This window comes from Oncorhynchus kisutch, linkage group LG16 (genome assembly GCF_002021735.2).
Source record: "Oncorhynchus kisutch isolate 150728-3 linkage group LG16, Okis_V2, whole genome shotgun sequence".
In the NCBI taxonomy this organism is placed as follows: domain Eukaryota; kingdom Metazoa; phylum Chordata; class Actinopteri; order Salmoniformes; family Salmonidae; genus Oncorhynchus; species Oncorhynchus kisutch.
Genome location: NC_034189.2, coordinates 1,516,253 through 1,525,108, shown reverse-complemented (window position 1 = coordinate 1,525,108; position 8,856 = coordinate 1,516,253). Strand labels below are relative to the sequence as shown.

The window sequence follows — 8,856 nt, the reverse complement described above, 5'->3', positions numbered from 1 at the left end:
GAGCAGTATGGCAGAAATGACACTAATTTAATCAGAAAGAAAGATAGAGTGATCCCCATGTTGCTGCTAGATACTTAAATATTAATCAAATATTAGAAGATACTCAAGGCCCTGGGGGCTGTAGGGGAAACCTGGAATGGAGTATTTAGAAGATACTCAAGGCCCTGGGGGCTGTAGGGGAAACCTGGAATGGAGTATTTAGAAGATACTCAAGGCCCTGGGGGCTGTAGGGGAAACCTGGAATGGAGCATTTAGAAGATACTCAAGGCCCTGGGGGCTGTAGGGGAAACCTGGAATGGAGCATTTAGAAGATACTCAAGGCCCTGGGGGCTGTAGGGGAAACCTGGAATGGAGCATTTAGAAGATACTCAAGGCCCTGGGGGCTGTAGGGGAAACCTGGAATGGAGCATTTAGAAGATACTCAAGGCCCTGGGGGCTGTAGGGGAAACCTGGAATGGAGCATTTAGAAGATACTCAAGGCCCTGGGGGCTGTAGGGGGAACCTGGAATGGAGTATTTAGAAGATACTCAAGGCCCTGGGGGCTGTAGGGGAAACCTGGAATGGAGCATTTAGAAGATACTCAAGGCCCTGGGGGCTGTAGGGGAAACCTGGAATGGAGCATTTAGAAGATACTCAAGGCCCTGGGGGCTGTAGGGGAAACCTGGAATGGAGCATTTAGAAGATACTCAAGGCCCTGGGGGCTGTAGGGGAAACCTGGAATGGAGCATTTAGAAGATACTCAAGGCCCTGGGGGCTGTAGGGGAAACCTGGAATGGAGTATTTAGAAGATACTCAAGGCCCTGGGGGCTGTAGGGGAAACCTGGAATGGAGCATTTAGAAGATACTCAAGGCCCTGGGGGCTGTAGGGGAAACCTGGAATGGAGTATTTAGAAGATACTCAAGGCCCTGGGGGCTGTAGGGGAAACCTGGAATGGAGTATTTAGAAGATACTCAAGGCCCTGGGGGCTGTAGGGGAAACCTGGAATGGAGCATTTAGAAGATACTCAAGGCCCTGGGGGCTGTAGGGGAAACCTGGAATGGAGTATTTAGAAGATACTCAAGGCCCTGGGGGCTGTAGGGGAACCTGGAATGGAGCATTTAGAAGATACTCAAGGCCCTGGGGGCTGTAGGGGAAACCTGGAATGGAGCATTTAGAAGATACTCAAGGCCCTGGGGGCTGTAGGGGAAACCTGGAATGGAGCATATAGAAGATACTCAAGGCCCTGGGGGCTGTAGGGGAAACCTGGAATGGAGCATTTAGAAGATACTCAAGGCCCTGGGGGCTGTAGGGGAAACCTGGAATGGAGCATTTAGAAGATACTCAAGGCCCTGGGGGCTGTAGGGGGAACCTGGAATGGAGTATTTAGAAGATACTCAAGGCCCTGGAGGCTGTAGGGGGAACCTGGAATGGAGCATTTAGAAGATACTCAAGGCCCTGGGGGCTGTAGGGGAAACCTGGAATGGAGTATTTAGAAGATACTCAAGGCCCTGGGGGCTGTAGGGGAACCTGGAATGGAGCATTTAGAAGATACTCAAGGCCCTGGGGGCTGTAGGGGAAACCTGGAATGGAGCATTTAGAAGATACTCAAGGCCCTGGGGGCTGTAGGGGAAACCTGGAATGGAGTATTTAGAAGATACTCAAGGCCCTGGGGGCTGTATGGGAAACCTGGAATGGAGTATTTAGAAGATACTCAAGGCCCTGGGGGCTGTAGGGGAAACCTGGAATGGAGTATTTAGAAGATACTCAAGGCCCTGGGGGCTGTAGGGGGAACCTGGAATGGAGCATCTAGAAGATACTCAAGGCCCTGGGGGCTGTAGGGGGAACCTGGAATGGAGCATTTAGAAGATACTCAAGGCCCTGGGGGCTGTAGGGGGAACCTGGAATGGAGTATTTAGAAGACACATAAAGGGAAGTGAATGAATTTTTAAAAACAAAGTCGTTGTGATGTCATTCAGAACAGATTAAGAAACAGACATGGTTGAGGAAAATCAATTATTATCACTTTGATAAGTGTTTAAATGTTGATACATTTTACAACACGGTTCAATCAGAGCTACAGTTATCAACACTTTACAACATGGTTCAATCAGAGCTCCAGTTATCAACACTTAACAACATGGTTCAATCAGAGCTACAGTTATCAACACTTTACAACATGGTTCAATCAGAGCTACAGTTATCAACACTTTACAACATGGTTCAATCAGAGCTCCAGTTATCAACACTTTACAACATGGTTCAATCAGAGCTACAGTTATCAACACTTTACAACATGGTTCAATCAGAGATACAGTTATCAACACTTTACAACATGGTTCAATCAGAGATACAGTTATCAACACTTTACAACATGGTTCAATCAGAGATACAGTTATCAACACTTTACAACATGGTTCAATCAGAGATATAGTTATCAACACTTTACAACATGGTTCAATCAGAGCTACAGTTATCAACACTTTACAACATGGTTCAATCAGAGATACAGTTATCAACACTTTACAACATGGTTCAATCAGAGCTACAGTTATCAACACTTTACAACATGGTTCAATCAGAGCTACAGTTATCAACACTTTACAACATGGTTCAATCAGAGCTCCAGTTATCAACACTTTACAACATGGTTCAATCAGAGCTACAGTTATCAACACTTTACAACATGGTTCAATCAGAGATACAGTTATCAACACTTTACAACATGGTTCAATCAGAGATACAGTTATCAACACTTTACAACATGGTTCAATCAGAGATACAGTTATCAACACTTTACAACATGGTTCAATCAGAGATATAGTTATCAACACTTTACAACATGGTTCAATCAGAGCTACAGTTATCAACACTTTACAACATGGTTCAATCAGAGATACAGTTATCAACACTTTACAACATGGTTCAATCAGAGCTACAGTTATCAACACTTTACAACATGGTTCAATCAGAGCTACAGTTATCAACACTTTACAACATGGTTCAATCAGAGCTACAGTTATCAACACTTTACAACATGGTTCAATCAGAGATACAGTTATCAACACTTTACAACATGGTTCAATCAGAGCTACAGTTATCAACACTTTACAACATGGTTCAATCAGAGATACAGTTATCAACACTTTACAACATGGTTCAATCAGAGCTACAGTTATCAACACTTTACAACATGGTTCAATCAGAGATACAGTTATCAACTTTATTTGTCACATGCACCGAATAAAACAAGTGTAGACTTTACAGTGAAATGGTCACATGACCAGCCCTTAACCAATAGGTGTAGACTTTACCGTGAAATGGTCACATGACCAGCCCTTAAAACCTGTTAAGCCCACCCGACACGCAGGCGTCTCATCTAGCCATCTGGAAATGCAACTACGCTAAATGCTAATAGCACTCGTTAAAACTCAAACGTTCATTAAAACACACAAGCAGGGTACTGAATTAAAGCTACACTCGTTGTGAATCTAGCCAACAAGTCAGATTTTTAAAATGCTTTTCGGCGAAAGCATGAGAAGCTATTATCTGATAGCATGCAACCCCCCGAAATACACTAAGGGGACGTAAACAAAATAAGCTATTATCAGATAGCATGCACCCCCCGAAATACCTGAACGAGATGTAAACAAAAGAATTAGCGTAGCCAGCGCTACACAAAACGCAGAAATAAAATATAAAACATTCATTACCTTTGACGAGCTTCTTTGTTGGCACTCCAATATGTCCAATAAACATCACTATTGGGTCTTTTTTTCGATTAAATCGGTCCATATATACCCTAAATATCGATCTATGAAAAGTGTGTGATCCAGGAAAAAACAGCATTTTAAAACGCAACGTCATTTTTTTAAATTAAAAAAGTCGACGATAAACTTTCACAAAACACTTCGAAATACTATTGTAATCCAACTTTAGGTATCAGTAAACGTTAATAATCTATCAAATTGATCATGGGGCGATGTGTATTCAATAGCTCCACGTCTTGAAATCATGTTCGGAAATTTCTCCTCCAAAACATCCTGTCGGAGACCGGAAGGAATGGGCTCTCTCTTACTCGTTTGACCAAGAAACAAAGCCCAGGCAATTGACAAGACTGGCGACATCGTGTGGAAGCTGTAGGACTTGCAATCTCAGCCCCATGTAAATTGCTTTCCAATAGACAATACATGCAAGTGGCGCATTGATATATTTTCCAGATTTTGGTAATCAGTTTTTCTTCCGCTTTTCGATGAAACACACGTTATGTTATAGTCACAGCCGTGATTTAACCAGTTTTAGAAACGTCAGAGTGTTTTCTATCCACACATACTAATCATATGCATATACTATATTCCTGGCATGAGTAGCAGGACGCTGAAATGTTGCGCGATTTTTAACAGAATGTTCGAAAAAGTAGGGGGTAGGCTTAAGTAACCAATAGGTGTAGACTTTACAGTGAAATGGTCACATGACCAGCCCTTAACCAATAGGTGTAGACCTCACAGTGAAACGCTGACTGACCAGCCCTTAACCAACAGGTGTAGACCTCACAGTGAAATGCTGACTGACCAGCCCTTAACCAACAGGTGTAGACCTCACAGTGAAATGCTGACTGACCAGCCCTTAACCAACAGTGCAGTTCAAGAAGAGTTAAGAAAATATTTACCAAGTAGACTAAAATGAAATGTAATAATAAAAAGTAACACAATAAGAATAACAATAACAAGGCTAAATACAGGGGGCACCGGTACAGAGTCAGTGTGGAGGCTAAATACAGGGGGCACCGGTACAGAGTCAATGTGGAGGCTATATACAGGGGGTACCGGTACAGAGTCAATGTGGAGGCTATATACAGGGGGTACCGGTACAGAGTCAATGTGGAGGCTATATACAGGGGGTACCGGTACAGAGTCAATGTGGAGGCTATATACAGGGGGTATCGGTACAGAGTCAATGTGGAGGCTATTTACAGGGGGTACCGGTACAGAGTCAATGTGCTTGGGTACAAGTTAGTCGAAGTAATTTGTACATGTAGGTAGGGATAAAGTGACTATGTATAGACAATGAACAGTGAGTAGCAGCAGTGTACAAAAGGGGGGGGGGCTTATTCAGTGTAAATTGTCCGGTGGTGATTTTATTAATTGTTCGGCAGTCTTATGGCTTGGGGGTAGAAGCTTTTGAGGAGCCTTTTGGTCCTAGACTTGGCGCTCCGGTACCGCTAGCCGTGCGGTAGAGGAGACAACAGTTTATAACTTGAGGGACTGGAATCTCTGACAATTTTATTGACTTTTCTTCTGACATCGCCTATTATATAGGTCATGGATGGCAGGAAGCTTGGTCCCAGTGATGTACTGGGCCGTTCGCACTACCCTCTGTACAACTCTTGTGTCATCAGCAAACTTATTGATGGTGTTGGAGTCGTGTTTGGCCATGCAGTCATGAGTGAACAGGGAGTACAGGAGGGGACTAAGTACACACCCCTGAGGAGCCCCAGTGTTGAGGATCAGCGTGGCAGACATGTTGTTGCCTACTTTTACCACCTGGGGGCAGCCCGTCAGGAAGTGACGAGGTGTGGGAGGTGTTTTTTACGAGAGTCCTTAGCTTAGTGATGAGCTTCATGGGCACCATGGTATTGAATGCTGAGCTGTAGTCAATGAACAGCATTCTCACATAGGTGTTCCTTTTGTCCAGGTGAGAAAATGCAGTGTGGAGTGTGATCGCGTCATCTGTGGATCTGTTGGGGCAGTATGTGAAGTGGAGTGGGTCTAGGGTATCCGGGAGGATGCTGTAGATGTGAGCCATGACCAGCCTTTCAAAGCACATCATGGCTACTGACGTGAGTGCTACGGGGCAGTAATCATTTAGGCATGTTACCTTCGCTTCCTTGGGCACAGGGACTGTGGTGGTCTGCTTGAAACATGTAGGTATTAGAGACTCGGGCAGGGAGAGGTTGAAAATGTCAGTAAAGACACTTGACAGTTGGTCCACGCATGATTTGAGTACACACCCTGCTAATCCGTCTGGCCCAACGGCTTTGTGAATGTTGACCTGCTTCAAGGTTTTGTTCACATCGGCTACCGAGAGCATTATCACACAGTCATCCAGAACAGCTGGTGCTCTCGTGCATGCTTTAGTGTTGCTTGCCTCGAAGCGAGCATAAAAGGCATTTAGCTCGTCTTGTAGGCTCGCGTCACTGGGCAGCTCGCGTCTGGGTTTCTCTTTGTAGTCCGTAATAGTTTTCAAGCCCTGCCACATCCGACGAGCATCAGAGCCGGTGTAGTAGGATTCAATCTTAATCTGGTATTGAATCCTGTATTGAAACTTTGCTTGTTTGATGGTTCATCTGAGGGCATAGCTGGATTTCTTATCAGCGTCCTGTTTAGTCTCCCTCTTCTTGAAAACGGCAGCTCTATCCTTTAGCTCAATGCGGATGTTGCCTGTGTCATGACGTGGCCCTCTTTGGGTATAGCGAGTGCCTTCCCCCTCTCTCCCTCTTACACTCAGGTTCTCACGTCGTAAACACACAGTGAAACCCAGGCTACCTAAGTATGATTCTCAATCAGAGACAACTAATGACACCTGCCTCTGATTGAGAACCATACTAGGCTGAGACAGAGAAATATCCAAATCATAGAAAAACAAACATAGACTGCCCACCCCAACTCACGCCCTGACCATACTAACTAATGACAAAACAAAGGAAATAAAGGTCAGAACGTGACAATTTCAATCAATATAATTATCAACTGCACATCCCCTATCATTTCCTTGTCTGCTGTTTGTTTGTTTATGCATTTCTGTGATTATTTATTTTAGTTAGTTAGTAAATAAATGATTAAGACAATTGATGTATGGATGATTTATAGTAAAGACTGGGTGTGTGCAGATAACCAACGTTTGGAATGAGACAAACGTGAGGTAAAGAATAATTAATTAGAAGATTAATTGATCAGATATTAAAATATCTGAAGTTATATTAGGAAAATTATAACTTTGTAACCTTAATATTTTCCTTGGTTCTTATATATATATAATATAATAATAATAATATAATATCTTCCCGACTTTCTAGTTAATTACATTTACATGATTAGTTTAATCATGTAATAATAATTACAGAGAATTGATTTGATAAAATAAGTCTTCACTTTAATGATGCCAAAGACATGACACCTGTAATCCATGGCTTCTGGTTGGGATGTGTACGTACAGTAATTGTGGGGACGACATCTTCGATGCACTTATTGATGAAGCCGATGACTGAGGTGGTATATTACTCAATGACGCCTCAATGCCATTGGATGAATCCCGGAACATATTCCAGTCTGTGCTAGAAAAACAGTCCTGTAGTCCTGCATCATCGTCATCTGACCACTTCCATATTGAGCAAGTCACTGGCACTTCCTGCTTTAGTTTTTGCTTGTAAGCAAGAATCAGCAGCATTATGGTCAGATTTGCCGAATGTAGGTCTGGGGAAATCTTTGTATACAATCTTTGTATACATCTCTGTGTGTGCAGTAAAGGTGGTCTAGGATGTGTTGTCTCTGGTTGTACATGTGACATGCTGGTAAAAAGTTGGTAAAACTGATTTAAGTTTCCTGCATTAAAGTCCCCGGCCACTTGTCGTGGAATTATCAGAATATGTTGGTAACATTTGTAAGATGTTTAATATTCATCAAATGGGTGTAAGTTACTTCCCATCAGAATGGTCTTTTTGTGTAATTCTGTGGTGAGGTTGCAGTTATCTGTTCTATGTCAAAACTAAGTTGCATGGCCGCTGAGAGAGGGGAGAGGTCAAAGTGTCATCATGTGTAAACATATCTTTTACTCCCTACTTTTCTCATGGGGGGGAAAGGAGTGTGGAATCATTCTATGCTCCCTCTTTGTTGACCTGTAGGGTCAGTCTCCTATCTGTGAGTTTGTCCAGGAGTTTGTATTTAAGAGTGGTTGTATCTAAATGACAATTTGATCTATGCCTGTTGATATCGAGGATTTGGTTTATGGTTCTGAGGTTTGGGAAAGGAGACAAAGCTGAACGATGAGTTATGTCTATGCGGTCTGACTATGTGTGTCTTTGCTATTAAAGGAACTCAGTTGCATTGTAAGGGGACTCTCAGAAAATTCACTGGGGAGACACTGAATTTATCTGAGAGTCACAGGATTGTGATAGAGCTCATATAATTAAAGATGGACTTTTATAACTAACTCTGACGTGTGTGTGTGGTTTGCTCCCATGATTTGGTAAATAGAGGAAATTTCCACGACACCCTGCTGCTATTTTTGTCCTTTGCTTATGGCCTTATAGAGTTGGTTGAGTGCGGTCTTAGTGCCAGCTTCGTTCTGTGGTGGTAAATAGTATGAATAATATAGATGAGAACTCTCTTGGTATATAGTGTGGTCTACAGCTTATCGTAAGGCCCTGGAGGCTGTAGGGGGAACCTGGAATGGAGGATTTAGAAGATACTCAAGGCCCTGGGGGCTGTAGGGGGAACCTGGAATGGAGCATTTAGAAGATACTAAAGGCCCTGGGGGCTGTAGGGGGAACCTGGAATGGAGTATTTAGAAGATAGTCAAGGCCCTGGGGGCTGTAGGGGGAACCTGGAATGGAGTATTTAGAAGATACTAAAGGCCCTGGGGGCTGTAGGGGGAACCTGGAATGGAGCATTTAGAAGATACTAAAGACCCTGGGGGCTGTAGGGGGAACCTGGAATGGAGCATTTAGAAGATACTAAAGGCCCTGGGGGCTGTAGGGGGAACCTGGAATGGAGTATTTAGAAGATAGTCAAGGCCCTGGGGGCTGTAGGGGGAACCTGGAATGGAGTATTTAGAAGATACTAAAGGCCCTGGGGGCTGTAGGGGAACCTGGAATGGATTCA

The 8,856-nt window shown here is 43.5% G+C and overlaps 2 protein-coding genes across 11 annotated transcripts in view; one reads left to right on the top strand and one right to left on the bottom strand.

The window, feature by feature from the left end:
- LOC109882060 (butyrophilin subfamily 1 member A1-like) overlaps window positions 1-8,856 on the top strand; it is a 329,983-nt gene that overhangs the window by 129,123 nt on the left and 192,004 nt on the right. The window lies entirely within an intron of this gene.
- Window positions 1-8,856, bottom strand: part of LOC109882059 (Fc receptor-like protein 5) — a 305,344-nt gene that overhangs the window by 220,184 nt on the left and 76,304 nt on the right. The window lies entirely within an intron of this gene.